This window comes from Lacerta agilis, chromosome 1 (assembly GCF_009819535.1).
Source record: "Lacerta agilis isolate rLacAgi1 chromosome 1, rLacAgi1.pri, whole genome shotgun sequence".
Classification (NCBI taxonomy): Eukaryota; Metazoa; Chordata; class Lepidosauria; order Squamata; family Lacertidae; genus Lacerta; species Lacerta agilis.
In genome coordinates, this window is record NC_046312.1 from 97,903,403 (window position 1) to 97,919,983 (window position 16,581).

Sequence of the window (16,581 nt, forward strand, 5' to 3'; positions counted from 1 at the left end):
GCCAGATCGGGGCAGGAGAGGTAAGGGACCAACTGCTTAATGTGGCAAGGATGGGAAAATGTCGCCATAGCTGTTGCTGTAACCTGCGCCTCCATGGAAAGGGAGGCGTCGAGGATTACACCCAAACCCTTAACGGAAGGTACTGGCACTAATTGGGCCCCCACAAGAGAAGGGAGTTGGTCCCTCATCCCCATGCCATCCCGACCCAGCCAGAGGACCTCTGTCTTTGAAGGATTTAGTTTCAATCTGCTCCCACGAAACCATCCAGCCACAGCCTCCGAGCATCTGGTCAGTGTGTCCGGGGCCGAGTCAGTGTGGCCATCCATCAGCAGATAGAGCTGAGTGTCATCCGCATATTGGTGACAACCCAGCCCAAAGCGCCTGACAATCTGGGCAAGGGGGTGCATAAAGATGTTAAAAAGCATCAGGGAGAGGATTGTGCCCTGCGGCACTCCACACACCAAGGAATGGCACGACATCTCCCTCCCTAGCGCCACGCGAGTCCCAGGGTGGCAACGTTTAAAGTGGCCCTAAGGCACTTCCAAGTGATCTAATCTTCTTGAATCCTGCCTTCTCTCCTCTTTGTGTGTAACTTTATGCCATCTTTTCTGTTAGAAATTCTTCTCCTGTCTCTTAACATTCCTGTCTTTCTGCAGCTCTCCCAGAAGGTATTGTAGAGAAAGGTCAACTCTCTTAACACAGCTCCTGCCTACATTTCAGCTAATGTACTGTAGCACATTATCAGATTTCCAAACAATTGTTTGGTTTTTATTAGAATGTGCTAGGTTTCTCTCTTTGCGTAGCGTTAGCAAAAAATATATATAAAAGAATAGTGTTGAGTTGTTGACTCGTAATAGGAACAAGCAACCCATTGCCCTGAGAAGCGGGATGGAATTGATTCCTGTTATTAAAAACAGACGGTGTGCTGGCCACCATGCATGCGAGAGAAGGGTTAACACTGCAAATGTGTAGCTAGCAAATACCCTGAATATCTGCCTTCCCTAATGATTTATTTTCGGTTTCTGAGGCACCATCTCAAATAACATGGTGTCATATTGGTGTGTGATGGAACCTCAAGGTGCTAAGTGAAGAACACTGACTTGAACCAGAAAAGGGCAAATTTCTTCAGAGGCTGAGAATTTAAACTGCCACATTTGCCATATCTCTCTCCTGGAAAGGAAAAGAGAATGGTGTAATGGCTAAGATAATACCTCTATCAACAGCATGGGTAAGGATAGCAGGTGGTATTCAGATTTGACTCTGGTTTGTTTTTTTAAAAAAGAATAAGACTTAAATTGGTAGTGAATGGTGAGAATGTTAATGTACATCAAAGGACTGAGAAGGACCCAGTGAGGGTGGAGGTCTGACAATTGGCATGTTGCCAAGGACTAGGGGACAGAGAGAGCATGTATGGGTTGCAAGAGTACTGGGTGGGGTATAAGTAATAAATTATTGTTACTCTGTAGAGACACAATATCATGGACTGGCTGGGAGGCACCAGCCTCGGGACCTCCCAAGGGAAGAAGGCTCAGAGCCAGGAGATTAGTGGTGGGAGGACAATGAATAGTCAGAGGGAGAAGAGGGAGCAGACTGGGAGGAGGGTTTATTGAGAAGGAAGTGGCTGCGGCAGAGAGCAGTGCAGCATAAGAGGTAGAAGCAGAGGATGGAGAAAAAGGGATTCAAGAGGCAGAGATCAGGCAGGCTTCTGAAGAAGCCAGGGAGTCTCCCCTTCTTGCTGCAAACAACTCCCCTCCGCCTGGTCTCCCAGAACCTGAAGAGGTATAAAGAGGGAGGAGCAAAGACAGACAAGGTGGAGAAGTCTCAGGTTGCTTGGGAAGGAACCGGCAGGAGGAGACTTAGAGAGCTGTGGGAAGGTGGGGACCTTCAGTCCTTACAACTGCCTCGTTGGGGCAAGACCTACTGGAAAGAGTTGCTGTGCTCACTGGGCCTGAGCTGCATTGTTTCTTTGAATGAAGACTTAACTTCACTTACACCTTGTGAGTTATTGCTCACCTCCCCAGAGGTGGACACATGAGGTGGTTACTATAATGCCCCACTTCTGGCCTTTGATGAGAAGGCTGAGGGACCTCACACCAGATCCCAGGCAACTGTGGACTTTCCCACTCCTCAAGTGGCCAGTGGGGAGGGGTTAAGCAGACATAGGAAGAAGGGTACCATATTGTTGGTCTAGTTATACTCTTAGTAACAAATAATAAAATAAAAGAGGCGGGTAGTCTTGTAATGAGCTACATCCAGGATAACAAGCATGGTGGCACTCCCCCTTTCTCCCAACAAATGTCACCAACCGAGGCATTTTCAATGCCAAGGCCAGGCCTCCAACCACGCTAGAATGGATTCAAGTATTCAGTTTCCTCTAAGCATGCCTGAAACTGGACTGCCACCACCTTCTTGACCACTTAGCTTCAATATTCGCCACTGGATGATAGTTGCCAAGCACCTAAAGGTCCAGGAAGATCTTGTTAAGAAGACAGCACACCACTGTCTCCTTCAAGGCAGATAGTTCTTCCCTCTCATCCGCTGAAGCATTAATCACTCCCTGGACCCACCCAATCAATCCCCTAAGGCTAGCTCTAAGAAGCCAAGATGATCAAGTAGCAGGTGGTTGGCCACACTTCTTCAAGCAGTTTGTACATACTGAGATGCAATAATCAAAACTGATCCAGTACAGGTCAAATAGCATTACTATACTATTTAAAATATGGATTGATAATATGCAGGTACTAATGGAAGATATGGTTCCTATCAGCTGCACGAGGTCAGGCTCAATGACTGCTGGGTCATTACAGTATTATGAGGGTTCTACGCAACCCAGTTCAAGTCAACTTAATTACCAAGTTTTTCCCACTTTATAATCACAGTCACATTTGCCCACTTCAATTTTTACAAATTCATCTGCAGAAATATCAACCCAATCACTTGGAAAACATGAAAATTAATTTTGTTTAGACCTAAGGGTTCTTCTCATGCTGACATTATTATTCAGTGGGCCAGGGGTGGGAGAGTGGCAAAGGAGAAAGAAGTCATAATGGAACTAGCGAAAGGAAATGAATGTTTAAAGGAATAGCATATCCCAGCACAGGACAGTGATTCTAATTTTAATCGTATGCACCAGCTTGAAGAAGCATGTGAGTAAATCTGAAATATTGTCTGGACCCAGAGTATGTTTCTTCATCATTGTCCATTATAGGAATCTCTCTTCAGAGATGGGTGGGCCCCCTTCCACACAACCACTTGTATCCATATCTGGTACACCATAACAACTCTCATAGTCCCTTCCCTATTTATCTTAACCCTTGGTATGTACCTATGGTGTGTTGAACTCTTAAAAAATAAATAAAAGAAAATGGATGGACTGGAGTGTTCTTCAGAAACAACCAGAATTAAATCCAGAAGTGAATATTGTTATATCAATGAAGTAAGAACACCTAACTCTGTGAAGTACTGCAGGCAATGTCTTCAGAATCATTCTTAATTATGAAATAAGAATGGAAAATTAATGAAACCTGTGTTGATCACGTTTCAAACTCCCTGCCATTGTCTGTGAAGGCTGTAAATTGGTATAAAAGGAAAGCAGGACATATTCAGCCTTAATATAATGTAATTTGGCAACTGATAGGCCATTGCAGGAAAAATATTTGTGAAGGGAAGCAATTTTGCAGCAAAATGAGTCTCTGTAGGAATAATGGTAAATGGGGATGACGGGAGAAGCACCAGCTCTGTGCCCTCTCGGTTCTCAGAACTTTTTTTTGCTGTAGTGAGCAACAAGTATGATACGCAGTTACCTTGAGAACTTATCTTTCCGTTGGGCTAACTGATCTGCCCTTAACTACAATTACTGTTCACCCAGATTAGGAGTGCTAACCTCTGGGCCTATCCACCACAAAGCCCTTGAACACTTAAGCACTGGGAGATAACAGTCCTCCCTCATCATGAAGGGGCAGCCGTCTATCCAAATGCCATTCTACCATGCCAGAAGTGTTTGTTAACACTCTATGATAACAGTCTAATTTGAAAAAGTGCTAACGCATTGCAAAGAAAATATTAACTGTAAATCGTATGGGATTTGCAAATCAGGATAGATTTCCTTGCATAACTTTTCTGTGCTTTTACCATTTTTGCTGCCATGTTTATCGTCTTGCAGCTTATTTTTTCCGTTTCTATCACTCATCTGTCTCAGCTCTTCTGATCTGGTTTCATGACCCTTAAATGCTAGACCTCTTGTGCCCTTTTGGAAACATATCCTGGTTCTTCCAGCTGGGTTGAGAGCTCTCCACCATTTGACAGCTGAATTAAAAAAATATATAAATTGTTTAGGGTGGTCCAAAACATACCCCATTATTTTGTAATAGTTGTCTGTTCTGCAAATGTATTTATATGCATGCAGGCCAAATAAGCTATTATTGGATTATTAGCAATGGCAGGGAGCAGATGTTATAAACTGCAATCACATGTACGAGCAAACAGCCAGTCAGCTTTGGATGCAACAATCTGAAAACAGCAGCTAACCCTGGAAATTATACTTAGGATGAATTTATGCAGAAACATTTTCATTCTGCTGTGTCCAAACTAGGATACTGGCAACATCTTAGACATATACTTTCCTCTGAGGACAAGAGCTTCCTTGTATGGAGTGCTAGACTCTTATTTAGTCTTATCTACCACAAAGTAGACTGGACCTAATGGTCAGGGGACCCTTTACCTTTTTACCACAAAGTTAGGGTTGGTTACACATTAAGAAAAATGGGGCAGGCCTCAGATTGGAGGGGATTTTCTGTAAAGTTCTTTTGGTGGGACGTTGTTCCTTTTGGTTTGGTGGTGGTGGCAGCAGGCAGTACTGAATGAAGAATTCTGAGAGCTGTCATCTAAATTTCCCACAATCCCCCAGGTGATGGTATGTCAGGTACATTGTGGGAAATTTTAAAAGGCAGCTTTTAGACACAGATGCGGTTTCAAAGTGGGGGGCGGGGGTTTGCTGGGTCCTTGGGCTCTATAATCTGCCCACAGGTGATGTATACTGACACCAGGCCTGTAGATAAGTAATGAGTACGGAGTTCTTGGGACAGTTTAATTAGAGTTATGCATAAGGACTCACATGTGCTTCCCCACAGGATAATTTCATTGTCAAGGGAAATGAATAAGACAAAGAGAAGGCTAGGATAGTTATCCACACACAGAGGAAGTGCTTTGTTTGTTTGTTTTATGTTAGGCAGGACTGAAGCATGTGGTACTCACCTGCCATCTAAAAAGAGACAGTTCTTGAACTCAGTCACTGACTGGATACCAACTGTGCAGTAACAAGCTTCCTTGTAAGGATGTTTTCTTATGATCAAAACTCGCCAGTTTGGTGAAACACAGAAAACATTGACTCAATGTGTAGCAGCTGTGAAAAAGGCAAGGGATTATTAGGAAAGGTTTCAGAAATAAAAACTGTCAATATCACTTTGCTTTTATACAAATGTGGAGCATCTGCAGTTGGAATACAGTGTGCAATATTATAGGGCTGGAAAAGGTGCACAAAAGGGCAACAGAAATTATCACGGGGGGGTGGGGTGGGGCTGGAATGTCTTCTCCAGGAGAAAAGGCTACAGCATTTGGGTCTGTTTAGTTTAACCCTCCTCTAAAAAAAAAGTAAGTAAGGGGGAGGCATAATAGATATGTAGAAATACATTTTTCCTCCCTCTTTCACAATACTAGAATCTGAGGTCAACCAATGGAGCTGAGTGGTGAGAGATTCAGGATTTTAGCTTAGAAGAAGAGAGAATGTGAATGAAATCAGATGTGGTATGGAGAAATTGGTGTGTGTGTGTGTGTGATGGAGTGGGGGAGAAGAGTTTTCTCCCTCTCTCATAAAACCACAACTCAGGGTCACCCAATGAAACTTTAAGGAGACTCAGGGCAAAGGGGTACTTCTCCAAACAATGCATGGCTTGTAAAATCTGCTGCCGAAAGATGTGATACCAGTTGCTGGAGTTATTAAGGGCTATTGCCTTCATGCGCTGATTGTGTACATTGGATTGCCACTGTTGGGAACAGGGTGCTGGGTTAGGAGGATCTTTGGTCTGTCTCATTAAAGGCTTTTCTTAACACAGAACCATGATTGTGTGTGTGCCTTGTTTGCAGAACACATAAATATTCAAAATGTGAAAACTTGCCACTCAAAGTGAGCTGAATTTGATAAGTGATGGGTTGGTTAAAACACCAATTCTTCTAAATAGTGTACTCAATTCCCTGTATCCCCCCCCCCCCTTTTAGTATAATGAGTGTTTAAAAACTAGCAAATAGAGTCCTAAAAATGTAATTGTAGCTTGGTAGCACTATTAAATATGTATACGGTGGTCTTTTTGACAATTGTATTAATCCTTTTATAAAGTCTTCAGAAGTTTCATCACAGAGGCATGGATGCTGTTTTGATCTATTTATTACTCTTAAGTGTTCAGAGAACTGTCCCTATTTTCTAATTAACACTTTTAAAGATAAAAAGCTATGTATTAAATCAATCTGAATGATGGTTGTTTGTGAATCCCACAAGATAAGGCAATTTGCATGTTCACTTTGTACTTACAAACTAAATCTGCACATCTCCAAAGCAGCTCCTTATAATGTAAACCTTTTGTGAGTATTTGTAACTTAAAAGTAAGTTTGGCCTAGTACAGAGGCGGTGCCAATTATCTAAAGGACTTCTTTACCGAACATGATTGAGATACAAAATTATTAGGTTGTTATTTTATATTGTTTGTGGAGGAATTTGAGGAAACTTCTTTGGGAACGTTAAGTGTTCTGGTGTTAACTTTGCTTTATTCTTCTTTTTCTCTTTTAAATGTGTTCATAACCTGCTTTCTGAACAATAGCTAAGAGGGGGGTGGGAGGAAGGTAGCTAGTCATTCTTTCATTTGAATTTCTTTAATGATAATTAAATTATTTATTGGGGAATACACCCATAGTTTCTCTGTTTGAACAGTAATTTTTACCATGTATACTTCATCGTTTAGGGGAAGAAAATACTCTGCTCTGAATTATTCTGATTTGGGTTTTGTTGTTTGCGGCTATTGTTGTTGGTTCTCCAGTAGCGATGATTCAGCATTGCATAAAGATGTTTATGGAATTAGATAGTGCGGAACAATGGCACAGTTCCCAAAATAAATGCAAAAACTCTTTGCTCACATATAGGCGTAAGTTAATCTTTTCATGTTCCGGGCTTAGCTTCCTCATGCTCAGTCATACGTTTCCCCCAAAGATCTGGGAACAAGAGGAGGAACTATGGGATTTGCTTAGGAACAAAGGGATCTGCAAGGTGATTTGCCCATCTAGTCCAGTACTATCTACTGTGATTGGTGGCAGCTCTGCGGGGACTTAGGCAGACGGAGACTTTCCCTGTCACCTGCTACCTGAGATCCTTTTAACTGGGAATACCAAGGTTTGAATCTGGGACTCTTCGCATGCAAACTATGTGTCCTGCTACTGAGCTTATGACCATTCCACCAGCCAACCATCTTGATTGGTTTACCTTAGTAGTCTTCAGCTTCCCTCATCAACTTATTCACTGTGGTACCCCTGTATGTCTGCCTTAGAGCTCCTGGGCCTTCTCTAGAGCAGGGGTGTCAAAACTGTGGTCTGTCAACCACAAGCTTCATTCAGGCAACCCATAGCACATCTCCACTGAATATTCGCAAAGATTTCAGATTGTATTTCTGCAGCTTATTTTATTTCTTATATTGTGCTTTATTGTATTTCAATCTGGATTCTCTGAAATGCAGATTGCAATGCAATATATCAGAACTAAAACAAGCAATTAAAAACCACCCAGCATCCAGCACACCCCATTATCACTGCTACAGCAGACAGAATAATAATTGAGTGGTCTGCAAAGACTATTGACAATTTTCAAGCGGTCCATGGGGAAAAATATTTGGGTACATCAGGTAAGGAAGAAAAGTTGGTCTTCACTGTTCAATCAACATGTATTGCAAATGTACCCGAGCACTGTAACTTATCTTTTCTAAGCACAAGCAGGACTTCAGTTTCATAATTGGTATGAAATATATTGCCATGGAGCTTACCAGTAGACCTGTTTCCTGATGGTTTGATAACAGGGTATATATAGGAAGGCTGAAGAGATGGCTGGAGGCCAGGATTGCCCTACTCTGCCTGCCATCTTCAGTGCAGATCTACCTTGCTCCATAAAGATATCTTAACAGCAAGGACTAGGACGGTCTTCACACATGTCTCTTCAATCACAGGAAACCTGAAGAGAGAGAGAGAAAAAAAGTATCTGAAGCAAATGTGTGGCATCCAAATGGTCTGAGTTACCTGATTCTGCAGCACTGATCAGTGGGCTAATCAGTCCCTTAGGCCACTGGGTGTGAGAGTGGAATACAAGAATAAACACATCTTTTAAAACAATAAATAGATGGATAAAGGGAATAATTGTGACTTTTAGGTATGATGGTGGCAGGGTCCACTGGCATCATTTCTGATGGGCCCTAGGTGTCTGGGCACCCACAAAATTTTGACTGTGGGTGCCTGTACCCACCCGCTACCTTACCGCTCTTCGGTGCCATAGCGGCGACTGGCCCGGGGCCTCCACTTCCACAAACTTTGTAGGCCTTCCTGTGGCCACAGTGGGCCTCATCGGGCCTTCTGGAGGCCGTGACAGGTCCGGTTGAGCCCCGCTAAGCACCCACAAAGTGGGGCAGAACCCGATGCCCTTGGCAGGCTCCCTGAGATCCTCTTTTTCAACAGCCAAAACTATATTTTCTATTTTTCTAACCGTAATTTTTTCAATAAAAGACAAGAGTTAAAAACAGGCGGTTTTTGTTTTTTGTTTTTTGTTTTGTATACCACTTAGAGGTTCTTTTAACAATCAAGTGCTATATATACATTTTGTTAAATAAATAAATAAATAAATAACTTGCAGGCATCTGATAAAAGTCCCTGCAACAATGACTTTTCTAGTAATCTTAAAACAGATAGATTGTAGACAGCAGGACTACAACCTGCATGCCCATGATTCTTCTTACATCATGAATTCCAGTGCAAAATATGGTAGCTATGAAAAAGAAATCCAGTGATGCTACGGTACTGGGGGGGGGACGACGACGACGACACACACACACTATTAAAGATGATAAACCTCTCTCTGTGTAGCACCTGCACTGTGGAACTCCCTGCCTGTTGAGATCAAGCAGGCACCTTTACTGTATTCTTTTCAGCACCTGCTAAAACCTCAGATACTTAGAAAGCTGAGGTAATTTTAATGTGTTTTAACATCTTAACTTCTGTATGTTTAAAGTATGGCTGTAAATTTTTATTGATTTTCTTGTGTGGTTTTTGAGCTATGAGGGTTCTTTTTTTTTTTACAATCAAGCGGTGTATAAATTTTATGAAGCAAAATGAATATAAAATGCTGCTTTTATCAGCCACTTTAACCCTCTCCAAGCATTATGGGCAAGCAAGCCAATGTAAGCATGCCAAGGTATGCATGAGTGTAGGGGATAAGCACCCTAGCCACCCCTGTTTGCATTGCCTCCCGATACCACAGCTGTCTGTAGTGGTTGGGTACTTGTCTTTCTGGAGGCTCCTCACATACTTTGAGGATTGAAGGGACTGGGCTGCCCTTTTTTCACATAACACCTGAAGAGCCTTTTTGAGGGCCTGCTGCCCAGCAGGCTATAAATGACCAGGCTACAAATGCCTAGAACAAACAAACGAAATGATGAATAAATTACAATTTTGTGCTTGAATAATTTGCTTTGGTACAATAAGGGATTATCTACGTTGAGAAACGTATTTTCTTTCAGAGAGAAACACTCTTCATGACATTAAAGGGTTTTTGTTTTTGTTGTTGTTGTTTGCCTTTTAAGCTTGCCTGTGTAGTTCAAATGTATAATTGTCCCTTAACGATTGCCACCGAGGATCTAGCTAGATTATACGTACTGCTGAGGGATTGTCCATTGTCAGGCCTGGACCAAGATAGGTTTTGCTGCCTGAGCTAGAGCAGCAAATGTTGCTCCTTTCCCTGTCCAGAGGCTGAGTCAAGGTTGATGGCATCCAAAGCTGGTCAAGATATTTGGGCACCTGAGGCAGAAAATTCCACAAGTGGCTCACTTTCTTGGCAGTAAAAACACAACAAAAGTAAATCAAGTAACAACTTGCTGCCCTTTCTTGACACTCAAGATCAGCTCCCCCCCCGCTCTTCTTAAATGCCCCCCCCAGCCCTACCTCTTCTTTTTTTCAAGGAAGAAGGTGTTACTAAAGTCACTTTTCTCCCACCCCCATCCAAGGCGAAGGGCAAAGTGCTATTTCTGTCAGAAATCTATTGAATGGGCCAGTTTGCTCACATTTCCAAGACGGGGGTCTTATGTGGGAAAGACTTGTGTGTTGCTGCATATTGCCAATACATCACAGGCTCTGCTGGAACACTTGCCACAAGGACTAGATGAAGCAAAAACTTTTATTATAAAAAGTGTGTGTGTGTGTGTGTGTGTGTGTGTGTGTGTGTGTGTGTATATTCAAAAAGGAGAGAAGAGGGGGCAGGAGCCTAGTGCACCGTGGGTTCTGTAGGAAACAGAGCATATTGGTGGTTATGTTAATAAAAGCACTGTGAGTTTTCACAGTGGATCAGCAGAAAGTTATGAAGCACAGGTGTTTCTGTAATTGTGATACATTGGGAAACTTCACACTGTTAAATGAGCCTCAGCTTCACACTTCCACCTGTGTGATGTGGAAATGTACTGTTTGTATGCCAGGCTATAATAGTCAACATGTAGGAGTGATTGCTGGCAGGTTCAAGACCTGCTAGGGTGAGGGGTTTTTTCCCCCTCATCTCTCTCTCTCTCCCATTTGCTCCTTTATTCGGGGAACTGTATAATTTCTGCATTTATATTTACCACAGTTGTAAAGTGGGAAATATGTGTTATACATGCTGGTAAGATAATTATAAGAACCCACAAAAACAGAATTAAAACCCTAGGATGAGAGAAAGGAAATCTTTCTCTTTTTTCTTTCTTTTTTTTTAAAAAAATAGAGTGCATTTTTATTTTTTTTTAAATGAATTTCAAGCCTGGAAAGTGTGTATGACCAGGAAGGCAGTTTGGGAATTTTCAGATCAAAATCATGCATTTTTATGCATTCTGAAGCCTACCAAAGCATTGATATCGCCTATATATAAGAAACCCTTATACTTAGCATGTGAGAGGTATGAACTCTGGACTGGGTTTCTAACATGATACAGCCAATGAGTTAATTCAGTTGTTTGGACAAAAAGAGGCCAAATGTCTCATTCCCTTGGGTTTCAGAAAATAGAAGGGATGCATGCAAGGTTGGGTAATCCACATTTATTTGAGTTGTGACGGGAAAGCCTGAGTTGGTACTATGGTATAAGATGTTCAGTTGCTCAGGGACATAAATAGTCTACAGCAGCATTCACCAACCTGGTACAACTCCCATCAGCTTCTGCCAGCACAGTTGGCAAAGACTGGTCTACATTCCCTCACACAGCAACGGATTGAGGTCTGGGCAGGGATGAAGAAGTGTTTTTAGATTGGCCTGCAAGGAAATTTTGAACTTCAGCGTGCAAAGCAAGTAAGGAAGACTAAGGAGGAAGAATCTGAAGAAAGGATGTGTTAAGAATGAAGCAAGGTTAGAATGGAGCAGAGGATACAAGGAAAGGAAGCAAGGATAGGTTAAATGAGTGTTTTTTGGGGGGTAAGAGTTCTGAAGAAACTTTCACAGAATCAATGAATTGTAGAGTTGGAAGGGACCTTGAGCATCATCTAGTGCAGGGGTAAGCAACCTAAGGCCCGGGGGCTGGATGCTGCCCCAATCGCCTGCTCAATCTGGCCCATGGACAGTTCGGGAATCAGCGTGTTTTTACATGAGTAGAATGTGTCTGGGCTATTTAAAATGCACCTCTGGGCTATTTGTGGGGCATAGGAATTCGTTCACCCCCCCCCCCCAAAATATAGTCCAGCCCACCACATGGTCTGAGGGACAGGGGACCGGCCCACAGCTGAAAAAGGTTACTGACTCCTGAGCTAGTGCAACCCTCTGCAATGCAGGGATATGCAGCTGCCCCATACAAGGATCGAAACTGCAACCTTCATGTTATCAGCACCATGCTCTAACCACAGTGCTTTGGGTAAGAAGAGTGCTAGGGAGGTTCTAAAAGCCATTGTGAGAACAGGATGCAGAAATGGATGGGCCATTGGCTGAATTCAGCAGGCTTTTCTTGTGTGCAAACGCTACAATTGACCATGAACCAACAGAAAGAGGGTGCTGAGCTCCCTTATATTCCTTACCACCACACCCTTCCATGTGTTGCATTACTACAAAAAGGGGTGTGGGTGTGTGTATGTGTGTGGGTGTGGGTGTGTGGGTGTTATTTCAGAGATTAGTTGCCTTTGTCTACTGGCATCCCAGGAGGGATTTACATCCTCCCTTCTCATAATAAAGCCCTGCAAGTACACTTCAATCCCAGCCACCAGTAGCTTTCCTCTTAATCTCACCTGCTGGAGTAGAAAATGAGAGACAGCCTCTCGGATAGCTGCAGAGACTGCTCTGGGCTGGAAAGGTTATCCCCAACATCTTGAATTACATCTGCAGGAAGGGAAGGGAAAGACCTGTTGCCCTCTCACAGCTGCTATGTGCTCACAGCAATTTGTTCTCTGCAGGAGAGCATATTCTCCATATCTAGATATGCAGAAGGACTTCAGAAAAGAATGGCTTATTCTATCTCAAAAGTGCTGTAACAGATTGGTGGTTGCAAGAGATGCATTTTAGGAACAAATGGCCACTGAGAGTCTCCTACGCCCATGAGAGAGAGAAGGCTAAAGAGCACGTGGCTTCTAGAGAATTTGGCAGTGGTCAGGCGACAGGGTCTACAAACCTTATTAGTGCTTACCAAGAACCTTAAAATTACCTAGTAGATTCTGAATCACTCATCACTAACCTTAAGGAATGACCTTTGAAGCACTCTGGGCCATTCTCATAAGTGACCAACAGAATTGCAACTTTGTATGGCATGTGTGTGAATCAGCAGGGGCTACATAACAGAAGCTAGCGATGGACATGGCTAAGTATCTTAAATTGTTTTAAATGGGTGAAGGCTACCCTAATGATGTGAAGTACCTGTAACATCTATAGAAACATGTTCCCTAGTTAGCAAACATATACATCAGTCCAAAGCAATGGCTTACTTTCTTACTTATTATTTCATTTATACCGCACTTTTTCACCCAGGAGCTCAAGGTGGTATACATGGTTCTGCCCCTCCTAATTAAATCCCCACAACAACTCTTTGAGGCAGGTTAGGCTGAGAGGCAATGACTGGCCCAAGATCACTAAGTGAGCTTCATGACTGAGAAGGGATTTGAACCCGGGTCTCCCAGGTCCTAATCTGACATGCTAACCACTACACCATACTTAGTATCAGGAGTATAACATACAATCAAACAAGAGATGGACAAATGCTCAGAACTATGGACCAGTATGGAAAGATACAAGATGGAATTTAGGAACACGTAAATATGCACACCGTGGACCCGAAATGCCAAACTAAAATCCGCTCGGCTACCATGATTCTTCTGGATACAGTACAATGAAACATGAGGGGATGACACTTTAGTAATACCCTTCTAAACCCCTTATATATGGACTTGAACATCAGAATGGACTCGTTCCGCTGTGCAGTTTTTCAGCACATTCTAAAAGTTAAGTTTGAATCCATGAGGGCTAGAACCACAGTTTTACTTGTAAATATGAAAATAGTATTCTCATAATTTACTGAACCATTGCAAAGTTTCACAGATAACTTAAATCTGAGAATCTCTTAAATGGTTGTATAAGCCCTTTGAGATGGTCTTGGGGTTCAGACAGAGCTTTTACTATTATTACCATTATCCAGCAAAGGGCACTAATGAGTGGAAACAGATTTTCACATGTGGGTATTCCCTACTGAGTACTGAATAACAAAAGAATGAATACAAAGTCCTACATCCAGCATAGTAAACTCATATGATCATCTATATTACTAATTCATCTGTGTGTATATGGAAAAGTTAGCTTTATTCTAGTTTCTGGAAAGAATAGCCTTGTTCAGAGAAGCAGTAAACATGCTTGGGGATGAGGGATGTAGAATAACTGTAGCAGACTCCACACCCAACCTATTTATTTGGTTGTTTGCACACAGTTCCTATGTAAGCATGAAGTGTACATGCATAGGTTTGCCCCATTTTACACTTACATTGGGATTTTGCTTACAGTCTAGTGAATGCAGTTAGTTCAAGTTTATGGCCAGACACTGCATTCCTTGATGAGAAAACAAGTTTTCATATCTCTTCTCTCTCTCTTTCCTCATTTTAAGGACAACAGTTTGCTTTGCTTTTTAGGTTAAAATGACGATTCTTACAATATTGAGGGCCCACCCCTGTACTCATCTTGGAGAGAGTTCCATTGAACTCTTGGGACTTACTTCCGAGTAGACACGTGTAGGATTAAGCTGTGGAAGTTCCTGCAGTTACACGCTGCCCTGAGAGTTTAAAATATAGCATCGGAGCATAGGTAAAGGAAATGAAAAGGTGCCTCAGTAAGTTGCATGCTAATCGTCTTTTCCTAGACTAAACTCTGAATCAGATGGCAATTCAGTTGTTTCCAGCACAGCTTCTTGCATTGCTCGACACAGACGCAGAAAATGGAGTGCTCATTTGCTGACTAGAAAATCACAGTTGAGGTCGATTGATGAAGCAGTGCAAAGAAGCCTGTTCTGTCCCCAGCTTCTAGGGAGACAATACCATTCCTCACCCTTCACTAGTTATGTATTCAAATGCTGAATATATATTTTTTAAATCTAGTTAAGCTGCAGCGCAGCTTACTCACAATTTCTCGGGAAGATGTCAGATTATTTTTTACATTTGGTAGCACATGAGGCAGCCAGCTTTCCTTTTTTTTCTTTTTTCTTTAAAGGCTGATGTGGAATAAATTTTAAAGAAATCCAAGCTGTACCAAATATATTCTGGGAGTGGGTTTCCCATTGTTCCGTGCAAAACCTTAGGAGGCAGCGAATTAACTAATGGAACAAACAAAACAAAAAAAAAAACGAAGCGAGAAAGGTACAGTAGCTACTTTCTTGAAAACAAATCCAATCTTTTTCATTCCTGCCATTTGTTTGAATTCTTCCTCCGGGCAAGCTGGACAGCTGCACTAGTGAGTTTTTTAGTCATGGGTTGTAAGCCCCACCTGGCTAGATTTGTTTAGCAGACAGCTGGCAGAACGAAATAAAAAAAGGGGGGGGGAGGTAGAAAGAACAGGGATGTACAAACTGCTTCCAAAACAAAAAAAAAGATAGAGAAGGTTTTTAAAATGCTTTTCTGCCTTCGCCAGCTTTATTGGATAGATGCGTGTGCATATGGGAGGAATTTTTCCTCGTTCATCCTCATTTATGCCTTTACGGTACATCCCCCCAAATCTTCCAAGATGAGGCTGCAAAATGGAGGGTGCTTGAGCTGCCCAGCTTGCACAATCCTGAACATTAGCAAGGAAAGAGTCTCCTCCATCCCCTTTGGTTGAATTCACAGTCACATTCCTGATTTACAGGTCTACACACAAATACGCACGCACACAAACCAAAAACCACATTAGTTTTAAATTAACTTGGGTTATGCTTTTATTATTACTCTGAGTATTATTATGGCTTTCTAATTTTTAAAACGCTTCAACTGGAATGTTCCTTCCAGCTTAAAGATAAGGAGGAGGCAAAAATTGTGGGAATGGCATCCGTTCTGCATCTGTTTCTCTCACAAACCTATCAAATATCTAATTTTTGGCATTACTGCTGGCTCCAACAGGGGGATGACATAAACCAGCTTTGTGGTTACATGTTTCACTTTTAATCTCACAGAAATGAAAATCAGCGCTGAAATGTCCCTTAAATGCAGCTCTGTCAGATTCTACCCCCACCCCAACCAACAAAACGATTGAAAAGGGCGTTAACTTGGTTCAACTTAATATACAGCATATGTAGAAAGTTGGTTTTCAACTCACTCCCTAGTACAATCTAAGCTAAAACTATCCATTAATTATTATTTTTTTAAAAACAAACAAACCGTATGTTAGCCATTTTGAATGAAAAGATAATCACAGCAGTGAAACAAATTACAGCACAGGAACCAGCAGCTTAACATACTTCATGATTTTTTTTTTCTTGCACAAGTGTGTGTCAGTGCTCCTAGACACAACTCTTGGAGGTTCTCAAATTAAGCAATATTTGTTTCTGTGGGTATCTTGCCATGATTCGAGACACTTCTGCCTTGAGTTCTTCATTATATGGATGCACATGGTAGACACTATTTATAGCAGGCATGGCCAAACTTGGCCCCCCAGCTGTTTTGGGACTACAATTCCCATCATCCCTGACCACTGGTCCTGTTAGCTAGGGATGATGGGAGTTGTAGTCCCAAAACAGTTGGAGGGCCAAGTTTGGCCATGCTTGATTTAGAGGATTAGAAAAGAGTATACAGTAGTTTGGTCATTGTCCAACTGGAGGAATTCCATGAAAACAAAGGCCAA

The 16,581-nt window shown here is 42.1% G+C and overlaps 1 long non-coding RNA gene across 1 annotated transcript in view; it reads right to left on the bottom strand.

Moving 5' to 3' along the window:
• Positions 1 to 5,168: 5,168 nt before the first annotated feature.
• The window catches only part of LOC117054998, a 47,213-nt gene continuing 35,800 nt past the window's right edge, over positions 5,169 to 16,581 (bottom strand). The window contains exons 2-3 of the long non-coding RNA XR_004427561.1: positions 8,079 to 8,263; positions 5,169 to 5,401 (exon numbers count right to left, since the gene is read on the bottom strand). This is a non-coding gene — a long non-coding RNA (uncharacterized LOC117054998). The remainder of the gene's footprint in view (positions 5,402 to 8,078; positions 8,264 to 16,581) is intronic.